This window comes from Silurus meridionalis, chromosome 6 (genome assembly GCF_014805685.1).
Source record: "Silurus meridionalis isolate SWU-2019-XX chromosome 6, ASM1480568v1, whole genome shotgun sequence".
In the NCBI taxonomy this organism is placed as follows: domain Eukaryota; kingdom Metazoa; phylum Chordata; class Actinopteri; order Siluriformes; family Siluridae; genus Silurus; species Silurus meridionalis.
In genome coordinates, this window is record NC_060889.1 from 8,933,346 (window position 1) to 8,945,673 (window position 12,328).

Below are 12,328 nucleotides of genomic sequence, written 5' to 3' on the forward strand. Positions count from 1 at the left end.
AATTTACTATACTGTCATACTATACTACATCTTAATTTACTATACTGTCATACTATACTACATCTCAATTTACTATACTGTCATACTATACTACTAGTAAGTAATATTACTATACTAAGTCTTACTTTAATACATTATACATTGAATAATATTTCACCTTATTAAACCTACATAATACTTACCTAGGCAAATCTGACTATATATAATATTTGTTAAATTTAGACTGCACAAATGAATAAATAAATAACTTTAATGCTATATTTTAGTTGCTTGCCATGTGTGTATGTACGGCAAATTATTTTCATTGCGCGAAATCTGACCCCACAGCTTTAGAGTTGACTATTAGGTTTCAGTTCCTGGAATCAGTGAATCGACTGTAGTACACTTCCCAACACTGCAATACACACAATTCATGGCATGCACCTCTGTTTGGAAATAAAGTGATATTATTCATCAGCTAATCGTTCGACACCAAGTCCACTTATCAATATGCCATAAAAAGTACTGACTTCTTGTTTGAAACAAAACTAGATCATGTCTCCTGATAAAGCAGGAAATCAAGATAAAGAATTCGAAATGTGAAAGTCAGCATAAAAAACGGAGAAAACGACTCACGGCGTTTAATGAGCAAGGCTTCATCGTGTTGTCTCACTTCGGCCACAAACACATGATTACAAATTCATTTATTACTCACATAAAAACACAAGCTTGTCATGAGGCCAACAGAGCAGAGGTGTCTACAATGTCTTCCCAAACTATACAGGAATTTCATTTATCCTAAAACCGGATAGAGAAACATCTAGTGGAGCATCATCTCAGGACAAAGTTAAATGTTTAATAAAAGTGAAATACTATAAATGGTGACTATTGTGTATGTGTGAAAGTTTTTTTTCTTTAAATCTAAATTTTGGGAAATGATTTGCTGATGATCAGAACTGGGGTTCATTAATATACATGATAAAAAAAAAAAACAGCCACTAATTCAGAAACTGAAAAATCCTACACACTGCTTTAAATCTTTGACGGCATGTTAAAAAAAAAAAAAAAAAAACAACAAACAAAACCGTCAGCTTGGGGATTTGCTATGAGTCAGTGTGTTTAGCAATTTAGTGCGTGGGCTCAGTTATTGCCCCGAACCTGGTCAGTGATACGTTTTACTGCACTTGGAAAGAGTTGATCATAAACAGAATCAGAAACACAAAACAAGCTACGATGATATTATAGACCAGCAAAATACCACAAACTGTCCCTTTTGTAAAAGGCAGAACGCACTCACTCATTTGGCGAAAATGTTTGCCTAACAGGAAGTACATACAGTAGCTGAGTGTTTAAATGTTTGCGGTCTTAGACAAGCTTAGGTATGTGTTGATGAAGAGTAACTGGGTGCGTCTGAGTGAAATAAAACACATCCGCAATAATAGAAGTTTTACAACGTGTTTATTCGCATTTTTATGACAGTTTTATATGATCATACAATAGATTGAAATGGTTCAAAACTCGGTTAATGTTTTACAAATGTCTCAAGGTTGTTGTTTGAACACGTGTGTTCTTTTATGCGTATGTACAGTCTCAGAGCACAGTTGTCCGTTGCATCTTTATTGAATTTAAATCGAGGATTAGTTTATAACTCGATGTTAACAGGAAAGATTGCCCTCGTTATATAATCACGGTGCTGCCAAAAAAGAAAAAAGCATAAACAGAGCATCGTCGACTAATTAACTACATCACACACTCGCACCTGTTAACAACCTGTGCAGACAATTCCACACGTTCACTTTGGCACAGAAAGAAGCCAGGGGGCGCAGGCAAACGCAACACTGGATATGCAGCATGTTAATTAACCAATTAAAATCTTTCCAACAGTGTGCGGTGAGGAGAAACCGGGTTAGCGCATAGCTCATGCTGAACAGAACAGAATGAGTAACGGACAAAAACGATCCATTACTAATAAATCATTGACACTGTAAATATAAAAGTGTCGTATGCATGTGCACGTGTGGAGATAGAAATGCTATAGCCATGTACACATCTGTGCTGAATTTAGCAGGTGCAAATCTCAGTCATGTCACAAATCTCATATCAGCTAAGATGAATACATCAATAATATGCATGTTCATACTAATCATCATGTGGGTGGTGTTTTGGGTAATTTCAACATGGACTTGTCCGTCTAGTTATCCTTGTAGTTATGATTTATAATGTAAGGGTGTTGTGATGTTGCTTCAGGGAATCCTCGGTCCATCTTGAGGAGTTTCGCATGGTCTCTACTGAACACAGATACTGGATAAAGTGGCTACAGAAGCTGAATGAACGAAAAGGACAAATAGCACAGGCTGTGTTACTGCGGTTATTGAATATGGAGTTAATATGAATAAATGTTCATGAATAAAATTTTTTAAAAAGGAGAATATTTTCCAACAAATATTGACAAGTTCAATTCAAATTCTCCTCCTCCCCATTAATATAGTTAGTTAACTGTGGTGATGTCAAGTAGCAGAAAATAGAGGAAAAAACTAGGAGGGTGGATTTGAACGAGGAGGATTCCTCAAGCACCCAATAATGTCTGGACATCAACATTTCTAAAAGAGGGAACGGCCTTCTTTTGTATTTTAGTTCAGAAATTTCACTACTCTCAAGTTAGTTTCATTCGAAGCTCATTTAGACATTCAGAGAAGTGAAACCATTCACACAAACCTGTAGAACGTTTCTTTCCACTGAAACATTTTGTGGGAAAAGTGTTCAAACTTTTACGATACCAAATGCCCCATTTCAACAGGATCTTGAAATGCTATGAAATGAAATCTAATCTAATCTCAGATGCTGTGCACATTGTCATCTGATTAGTTGAACTATTCAGTGGGTAAGGATTTCACCATAGCGTTAGACCAGTAGACTCATAACAGATTGTAGGTACAGCAGGACGCATGGTTGGCATGTCTTAATAAGTCATGCTATTTTAATCAAATAAACAATAAAAAAAATATATAAATAGGTATTGATACTGATCGAAAATAGAAGAAACAGAAATCCGATGCAAGTAACATTTTTGTATGAGAGTGGCTACATTTAAATTTGTAGCCACAAATTAAACTTACATTTATCTCATTCATTCAACTTAGCAGCAAGGTTTAAGGGCCTTGCTTGGGGGCCCATGAGTGGCAGCTTGGTCTGGCTGGGCTAAAACTCATTAACTCTGGATCCAAAGGTGGGGAGAACCCCCCCCCACACCGTTTGCTTAATTAATTAAATTATGTCTTCATAATACAGAATAGCTGATGTGTTGATATGTATATTATAGCTATTATAGCAGGGATGTTGAATCTTTTCCACAAAGGTCAGGTGTGGGTGAAGGTTTTCACTCCTTCCAATCAGGGGCCACATCTGATCGTTGCTGAAAATAAAAGTTGGATTTAAACGGTTCGAATTCGATGTGGACTTGTTTGGTTGGAATGAAGACGTACACCCGAACCTGACCTTTGTGGAAAAGATTGGACACCACTGTATAGCATCTATTGCATCTGATGCATCTATATGTATATACTAGGGGTGTAACGGTACTCGTATTCATACCGCAATTTCTCAATAGAGGGCTTTCGGTTCAGTACACATGTACAGAATGCATTCCTTTATACGTGCGAAACATAGTTAAAATCTGAGTTTCCTCAGGAACATATAAAGTTCTTTTCATTTTTTATTATTATTCAAATTGAAAACATACACAACATTGCCAGGGGTATAAAAAAAACTTGAGTCGGTGCAGTGTCACTGTGCTGGCAATAGGATTGTACAACACACACACACACACACACACACACACACACACCTGTATTACTCAAACGGGGTCTAACAAATCTAAAATATTTCATTACATTTTTTTCCATGAATTACATTTTATTTAATTAACTTAATTTGTGGCCATTTACGATTACATTTTTTATTTAATTAATTTGATTGATTCTATTTTTAAAAAATATTATAAAATATTTTATATATTATTTAACCAAGAAGTCATTGTATTTAAAAGTTTTAAAAAAGTAAACTGTTTAAATGTTAATCACAAATAATTCTAAAACTGCGTTTATTTAAAAAAAAAAAAAAAAAAAGACAGGCAATTTTTTTTTTTTTTTAAATAAACGCAGTTTTAGAATTATTTGTGATTAAAAAAAAAAAAAAAACCCCGACAGGCAATTTTTTTTCTTTTTTTTTTTTTTTGCGCATTTCTTCCCTTAACCGTACCAAAATTGACCCGAACCGTGATTTAAAAGAAACCAAAAAAAAACACGTGAATTTTGTGTACTGTTGCACCCCCAATATATATGGTATTATAGAATATTGTACTTATTCTGTTGTGGAATATTTGATTGTGTTCCAAGTCGATTAGATTGATGTCATGGTGTGCATAAGTTTCCCACAACAGTGGATCCAGTAACGGGTTTCCACCACCATAAGTCCACCAGACTGCATCTATAGGTTAAAGTGTCACTGGCGTTTCCGGTGAACGCACTAGACCACAAAATAAACACCACTCCACACACATACAGGCACATTTCTTTTAGGTAAGAACCAGTGGTTTCCCATTCAACAACAGAAACCCCTCTGAGCGAGAGGAGGATGTAGCATAAGCTGCAAATACGCCCTTTTGAAAATTATAAAAGACCTCCTACTCGGTTTTGCGGATGAGTCAGAAAGAGAAGTGTACTGTCATTTCTTCACAAAGGTTTCTCCTCCTTAGGTGGGAGTCTTAAGCTCCGAGTAACAATCAATGTAGATTCCCCTACTTAATTAAACCACAACATATTTTAACCTTAAACTTTCACTATCGCTCATTGGAAATTTAACTGTGGCGCAGTGTCGAGATTTCGCTTGAAAATCTCCCAAAGACGTTAAAATAGCGCTATAAAACTGGAAAAAGACTTTTAACCGACATCTTCGCTTAATAAATGTGTGTGTGTGTGTGTGTGTGTGTGTGTAGGGGTGATTGGTTAATTGCTTCATGATTGGTTAATACAGTTTAAATCATAACTCAGGATGGTTACATTTATTATGGAGTTCTTCCCCTTAAACTTAAAATACAAATCTAAAAGAAATGTGGAACTGGTGTTCTACAATAAAATACTGTATGGGTTGAATAAAGAATAAGTTTACATTATTGTACATATAATTGGCGATGGGATAAACATGCACTGAGGGGATCAGTGAGCAGTATTTTTATGGTTAAAAGCAAAAAAAATACAAATAAATCGACACACTGCTGAATTCCGGAACGCAAACATCAGTTTCAGAACCGCACCCTTTTTTTTTACCTGGATCTTCACTAACCCTTTAGCACAAGGAAGCATGAATCTTGGACATCTGCCAGACGCAGACATTCCAGATACCTCAATGAATACTGTAAAAAAAAAAAAAAAAAGACAAGCAATATAGGTTAGAGAACAAAAAATAAATATAAATATTAATAAAAAAGATCGTCTGAAAGTGGAGAAAAAAGATTTAATCTTTTTTTTTTTTATTCGGGATGAAATTTTCTCCTTATATTTAATAAGTGATTTGATTTTTTTTTCAGAAATTATACTGATATAACCATAAACATGTCCGTGAGAATAAGTGTAACTTTAGCCAGACAGGATTTCTTCAGCTATATTATACAAACTCTCACCACTGAATACCTTTTTCAGTAAAGCATAACAAGCGCGAGTCTCACCGAGACTTGGTTGAGAAATAATCTCATGCCTGTTTGCTCATTACATTGCAGCACATCAAGAGAAATAAAACTGTCATCGCCATAGCTCATTCATTCATTCGGTACTTTATCCAGGTCAGGCTAATGGCTGACATGCAGCCCGTTCCAAGAATACATCATCGAAAAGATGCCAGTTAACCACACGGCATCTCACACACACACACACACTTGCGATTTACGAGCAATTTAGCATAACTGATCCACCTACTCAGAACACAGACAAGAAAATAAACCTGGGGTGAAAACACAAAAACTCCAGACAGGAACCTGAGCTCATAGAATTGAGGCTGGACCCAGTGCACTTCTTTGCCCCCCATAGACATAACAGAGTTCAAAATCATAAGAAAACTTTGTTTCGCATTCAATTTGTTTGAGAGCTGATCGATTCATTCTTTTTAAAGCCTGTCACATTATGACATGGTGTGTGTGTGTGTATGTATGTATGTGTATCTATATTATATACTATATATATATATATATATATATATAGATATATATATATATATATATATATATATATATATATATATAGAGAGAGAGAGAGAGAGAGAGAGAGAGAGAGAGAGAGAGAGAGAGAGAGAGAGAACCTATGGGTTGGGTGTCAGATATGTTTTGCTGTCTTGTACAAATATTTCAATCCTTTAACCAAGCCTTCAATGTAGCTCATAACCTATTCAGTTAATAATGTGCTGGCCCTCTTACTTCCCAAAAAAAAAAAAAAAAAAACACACTAATACATAACAGAACATGTGACCCCTATCTGTATTCGTACCTACACTATGAAACTCACCTGACTTAAGTTAGGCAACAAAGAGCACCCGTAAACAAGTAACCCGCAGACCGAAACTAAATAATGAGGGTACTTGATTAACTAATCTAAAGTGTACTAAAGTCTATGCATTATGGATGCATAATTTTTCCCCCTGAACAGCAGCAACTAACTTCATACATTTTTAATCCAGTTATTCAATAAACAGAAGGAACTTCAACCTACACACACTGAGCTGAAAGCTTTTACAAGCGGTCAATGAAAAAAAAAAAGTTACTCTCTGACATCATTGTTTTCAGAGCGAGGTGGCATCGACCAACTAGCGGTGGAAAATGTCACAGCCGTGTAAAAAAACAAACAAATAAAAAAAATTTTTACAAACCTTCCCGGACTTGCCGCTTGTTCAAGTGCGTATTGTTTAAATAAATAAAAAAAGAGGTCAAAATGGGTAAATAGGTCAAGCGATTTGCTAAGATATCAGATCATCACACAATAAAAAAAAAAAACCCTGTGCAAATGATGGAAAATTGATTGGGGGAGAAATAAAAAAAAAGTTTCAAATTAAAAGTATATAATGGGGGATAAGCAGATTTCTGGCGTAGTCGGGCTTCTTTTATTTACTTCTTTTTTTGTAGCTGCTCAGTCGACTTGTCTCTGTTTAAACAATCAGTAAAATCAACATATAGAACTCAAAAAGCTTTAGCTGGATTTTCTCCAACAGACCAGGTCCGTCTCGTTACTACTGTTTATGCCCGTTTATGAAGTAGTTATTAAAGGAAGAATATTTCGGATCTCGCTATAAACCTGACCTTACTTGGATCAATTCCAAAATCTCAATCAGATCCTAATGATAATTCTGCCTAATGTAATAATTCAAAAAGATTTGACCCATTGTACATTGTATTCATGCATTTGAGTATCTAACTCCTGTGGCAGACATCACATTTACACTGGCCATCGTTTTTCATCCTGGATATTTAGGATTCTTGGCGACGCGAGCTTCTAGTTGCGTGGTGGGCTAGCTAATAAGTTTGTCATTTATCAATGCCGCCGCTTGTGAGTGGGTTTCCAGACAACCCACAGCGTGGCTCGTAAGCTCTTCAGTCGGCGCAATTACCATGAGCCTTCGCACTCTCGTCCAAGCAGTACTCGAGCGAGCCAACATTCCACAAGCCTGAATAGTGTGCGGGATGCTGAAGTGTGAGATCTGGGAGCGTTGCCCTGCACATGGCTACAGGCAGGCCCTGACGGTTCTCCGGTTTCAGAACAGGACACCTTGTTTAATCCTTTGTCATACGTGACAATGTTATGATTGAACTGACGCAATCGTTAAGGAAAAGAAACTACAGCCAGGCAGCTCACTCAACCAACCAGACTGGAGCAACAGGAGGGAAATGCGGCGAGATTCGCCCGTCACGAAACCATGTTGCGCATATTACACATTTGGTCTGCAGCTGAAGCTTTTGTTAGACATGCGTATCTTAACCTACAACATCATGGCAATGATGGTACTTCTCATCGTTCTCACATTTCAAGCAGACACAGGTTTCACGCCGGTGTCTGAAAACAAAGGAAGTGTCTTGCGGCTGTCTGGCAAGTGTAACGCCACATTCATCATGGCTTCAATTCCAACATGACAGGGTGGCCCACCAGCAGCAAAACAGGAACTTTTAGACGGTGCTTGTAGTTGGGCTCGAATATAACTGGGGCTGGGAACTCCTAAACCCATCGGAAACTTTTCTTATCCTTTTGTTTTTACGCATTTTAACTTCATCCAGCGCTTGGTTGCTCCTTTATACTTGTAACAACCCGACTGGACATTTTAAGGATAAGAACTGCAGACACCAAACTCAGTGCAAAACTAGTGCCATCCAAATACAAAAATTCGACATCTTTCATCGCTGAGAAATGGATGGAACCCCCCCCTTTTTTTTTTTGCATATGTATCCTATACCAAGACATAATTCAGCCTAAAAATGTCTACTTTCCTGAATTCATAATCAGAAATCTGAATAATAAACACAGAAGTCCAGACTTGCTGCCTCGGTGAGCACGGTGCTGGAGCTTCGCCAACGCAACCAGAGCCAAGGCTGGCTGGATAAAAATAGGCAAAAGCGCCGGCTCGAATAACCGCGTAGACGCGCTCATCCCGCGGAAGTCACGTGGGTCGTTGAAGGAGATGCTGCTCCGCAAAACAGTGATCGGTATCAGTGCCTGGATCTTTACTGTTTAGCCAGGACTCACTCTCTCACCACACACACAAACAGAGAGCAAATGGATCAAATGAATACCACGTTCAAGTCTCCAGCATGCCAGTCGTTTCAATCTGGGACCAGTGTAAAAATAGTTCTCTTGTAGTAAAGACATCTGGATTTGAGCAGTCAGAAAAAGGAAAAAAAAATTGGCGAAGAAAAACGCTTAAAAATACAGTATGTGAGGGGAAGGTGAACTTCAGTGGGAATATCTTGGGCAGTAAATGGATGACTCTCTCTCTCCGTGTGTGTGTGTGTGTGTGTGTGTGTGTGTGTGTGTGTGTGTGTGTGTGTGTGTGTGTGTGTGTGTGTGTGTGTGTGAAAATAGCTTGTTAGTGGCCCGTGGCCATCTGAAAGCCCATGGTTCTGGTGTCGTTTGAAATGCGAGCGGTGCGCTTTAAATAGAACCGCTGGATACGGGAAAGAGAGAATTGTGGGTCTTTTAGAAAAAGGAAAGAACGAAAAACTGCACATTTCTCATCACCCATTTCATCTAATACTACAGTAAAAAGGAGAGAGACGTGGGCAGACGGAGACAGAGAGACATTTCGCTTATCCCTGTGGATTAAATTCCAGCCAAATGAATTCTAACAATGTGTAATCCATTCAACAAAAAAAAGCATTTTTGTCTATTTAACCTTAACAGTAATACGGTTCTCCACTTCAGTAATACTAGGATACTCATTAAACCTGGGAAGCACATTCAGGGTGAAATGTATTGTATTATTACAAAAATGACTTCTTTAATAAAAAAGAAATTCCAGTCCTCATTTCTTCCATCTATAACTTGGATTAGACCCTGATTTTAAGAGTGTGTTCGGATCTTGTTTGTTTTTCCCCCCTCGTTTTTCTTTGTCGTTGTTGTTGATCGATGTGAGCATTTATAAATGACATTCTACAGTCATAAAAATCGAATTCGATCACAAGCTGTGGCTCAGGATTATTAATCAATTCAAACTGCTACTGTTACAGTGATCATTTATTACTGTGAATTTGCGCATGATGAGTTGCAGACTTGTGTGCAAATCATCTACACGTTGCTGGATACTATAGATATTTGTGCCAGCTGCAATAAATAATTGATGTAATTGGTGATATCAATCTCCAATCGAGCTCCTGTGCACCAATCCCGGCGAAGACATGCGAAAGAAAAACATTTCGCTGTACTTTCAAACGCAAATCCTTCTTTTTTACTGTTAACAATACGGGAGGATTAATAGACTCGCTCGCAAAGTACAACAAACACAAACTGAAGAGTCTATATGCACAGTGCCCTACATATTAAACCCCTAGTGAAAGCTTGAGAGAGGGAAAGTCAATAAACACATGAGAACTAGTTCACCTGGACATGAGACTCGGACACTCCCTTTCTCCCTGGCTGATTACGCCGTTACATATTAATGCTGCGCCTGATTATAGCCGCTATCACAGGCAAAACCGACTGAGTGATAATGAAGGGACACGGTGTCCATGTGCAATAAACACCTGAGGAATTTTAAAGGCGATTACACACGTGGACGTTTTAAACATGAGCGAAGGGGGTCAGGGTGTTACGGGAACTTTGCGTATGCCTCTCTTAGCCACCTGCTCGGTCATGTCGCTCAGTCACGGTGAGCACATCCTCTTCTCCGATTCCATTTTCAGGCCTGGCTAAGATCGGATTACTCGTGCCTGCTTTTTTTTTTTCCACACACAGTTCACATGAGAGGTCCCCGTCTCAGTCAGCTGGATTCGTGAGTGCAGCATAAGGGCAAACGATTGTGTGACGAGCGACGGCCTTGTGATTGATCACGAGCACAGAAAACAATATCGGGTTTATGCTGTGCTTAGTCACTTGTGCTCAGTCACTTGTGCTCACACTTAAGTCTTATGGTCATTAAGATTAAATTACTTATCTAGTACAGGAAGAAGGGAATAAAATACAAATAGGGCATGCTCTTAGAGTTCTAAGGAAACGTGTGGTGGGTGTGTGTGTGGGGGGGGGTGTGTGTGTGGGGGTTGGAATAGGGGGTTAGTGTTATGTGGCATGATGTGATTTAGGACTTAATTATTTTAAGCCACAGCAAAATTGCTAATTGTTATACATTAAAAGAGTGCTTTTGATTAAAAGAGTGCAATGAAGATACAGAATATTGTACAAAAGTTCTGTATCTAAAGTAACCTCTTTATCTTACAATAGCACAAAACTGCTATTTGCACTCTCACACTTTATTATTATATCTTATAGAGTCCAAGCTCAATGTATAGTGGTATTTATGTCTGTAATTGTGAGTGTCACCAACAGCTGGAAGCAAATTCCTTGTGTGTGTCATCACACTTGCCCATAAACCTGAATGCAGACATTTTCTTTTTTAATACTTGTTATAATTGTAATCAGTACAATAAAAAAATAAAAAATGTTTGAACCACAATCTTGCTGCACACATTCACTACATGGATAAAATTATTGGGACATCTGACTTTTCTAGCCACATGATTCTCGAAAGGCACAAAATTGTACAGGATGCGATAGCATGAAATTTTCCCGTTCCAGCACGACAATGCCTCTGTCGCAAAATCCAGCTTAATAAAGATGTGGTTTACGTGGGCTGGAGTGGAACATCTTAAATTGCATGCTATAGAGCTCTGATCTCAACCGTACTAAACACCTTTGGGATGAACTGAAACGTTGACTGCACCCCAGACCTCTCTTCACGTCAGTACCTGATTTTACCAACACACTTGTGGCCTAATGAGCACAGATCTCCTCGACCACACTATATACTCTAAAGGAACATCTTCCCAGAAGAGTGGTGGTTATTATAACAGCTAATGGGAAACAGACCGGGAACTGCAGACCAGGAACATCACACAAGAGCTGCAGTTTCGAGGATGCTCTGACCCAGTCGTCTAGACGTCACAATTTGGCTCTTGTCAAACTCGCTTTCCTGCTTTGAACACGTCAACTTTGAGGACAAAATGTTGACTTGCTGCCTAATAAATCCACCCACGTACAGGTGCCATGATGAGGAGATAAGTGTTATTCAGTCACCAGTCATAATGCTATGCCTGGTCTGTGTAATGGCCAACAACAGTGGGCGTTATAGTGGCCTGTGACTGATTTCTGCTTTGAACATGTTTCGGGGCTAAATTTACATCTAGAAGCACCCCATACAACGAGAATAAAGATATACAGGAAATGTAGACATCCGCCGTAAGGTACAATTTCCACCCTTCGGTACGTTCAACTCGAATCTCTCAAGCCATTTGAATTTCAGCGTCGTAAAACAGCAACACGGAGAACGGCACTTTTCTACAGTCTTTCCACAGCCAGAAGGAATGTTTAAAAGATGAATGAATGGCTGAGCTCGGTCTATTTTTAAATCGGTAGTGAGACTGGGTTTCCAGAAAAGACAGCGTGGCTCAGGTGTCTCTGTGCTGTTGGAAACTCCAATACTCTATTCAAATGATGTGGGGTGTGTATTACAAATTTATACGTGACATAGAGAAAGGAGGGAGGGAGGGTTGTATAGTAGTAGCGTTAAGGGGGTCCCCCCTATGATGGAAAGGGTGAGTAAAACAAAGGGT

The 12,328-nt window shown here is 38.4% G+C and overlaps 1 long non-coding RNA gene across 6 annotated transcripts in view; it reads right to left on the reverse strand.

The window, feature by feature from the left end:
* Positions 1-1,420: 1,420 nt before the first annotated feature.
* LOC124387621 overlaps positions 1,421-12,328 on the reverse strand; it is a 34,717-nt gene continuing 23,809 nt past the window's right edge. For all 6 annotated transcript variants that reach the window (XR_006926190.1, XR_006926186.1, XR_006926189.1 and 3 more), the window contains 2 exons: positions 5,304-5,389; positions 1,421-2,302 (listed from right to left, as the gene is read on the reverse strand). This is a non-coding gene — a long non-coding RNA (uncharacterized LOC124387621). The remainder of the gene's footprint in view (positions 2,303-5,303; positions 5,390-12,328) is intronic.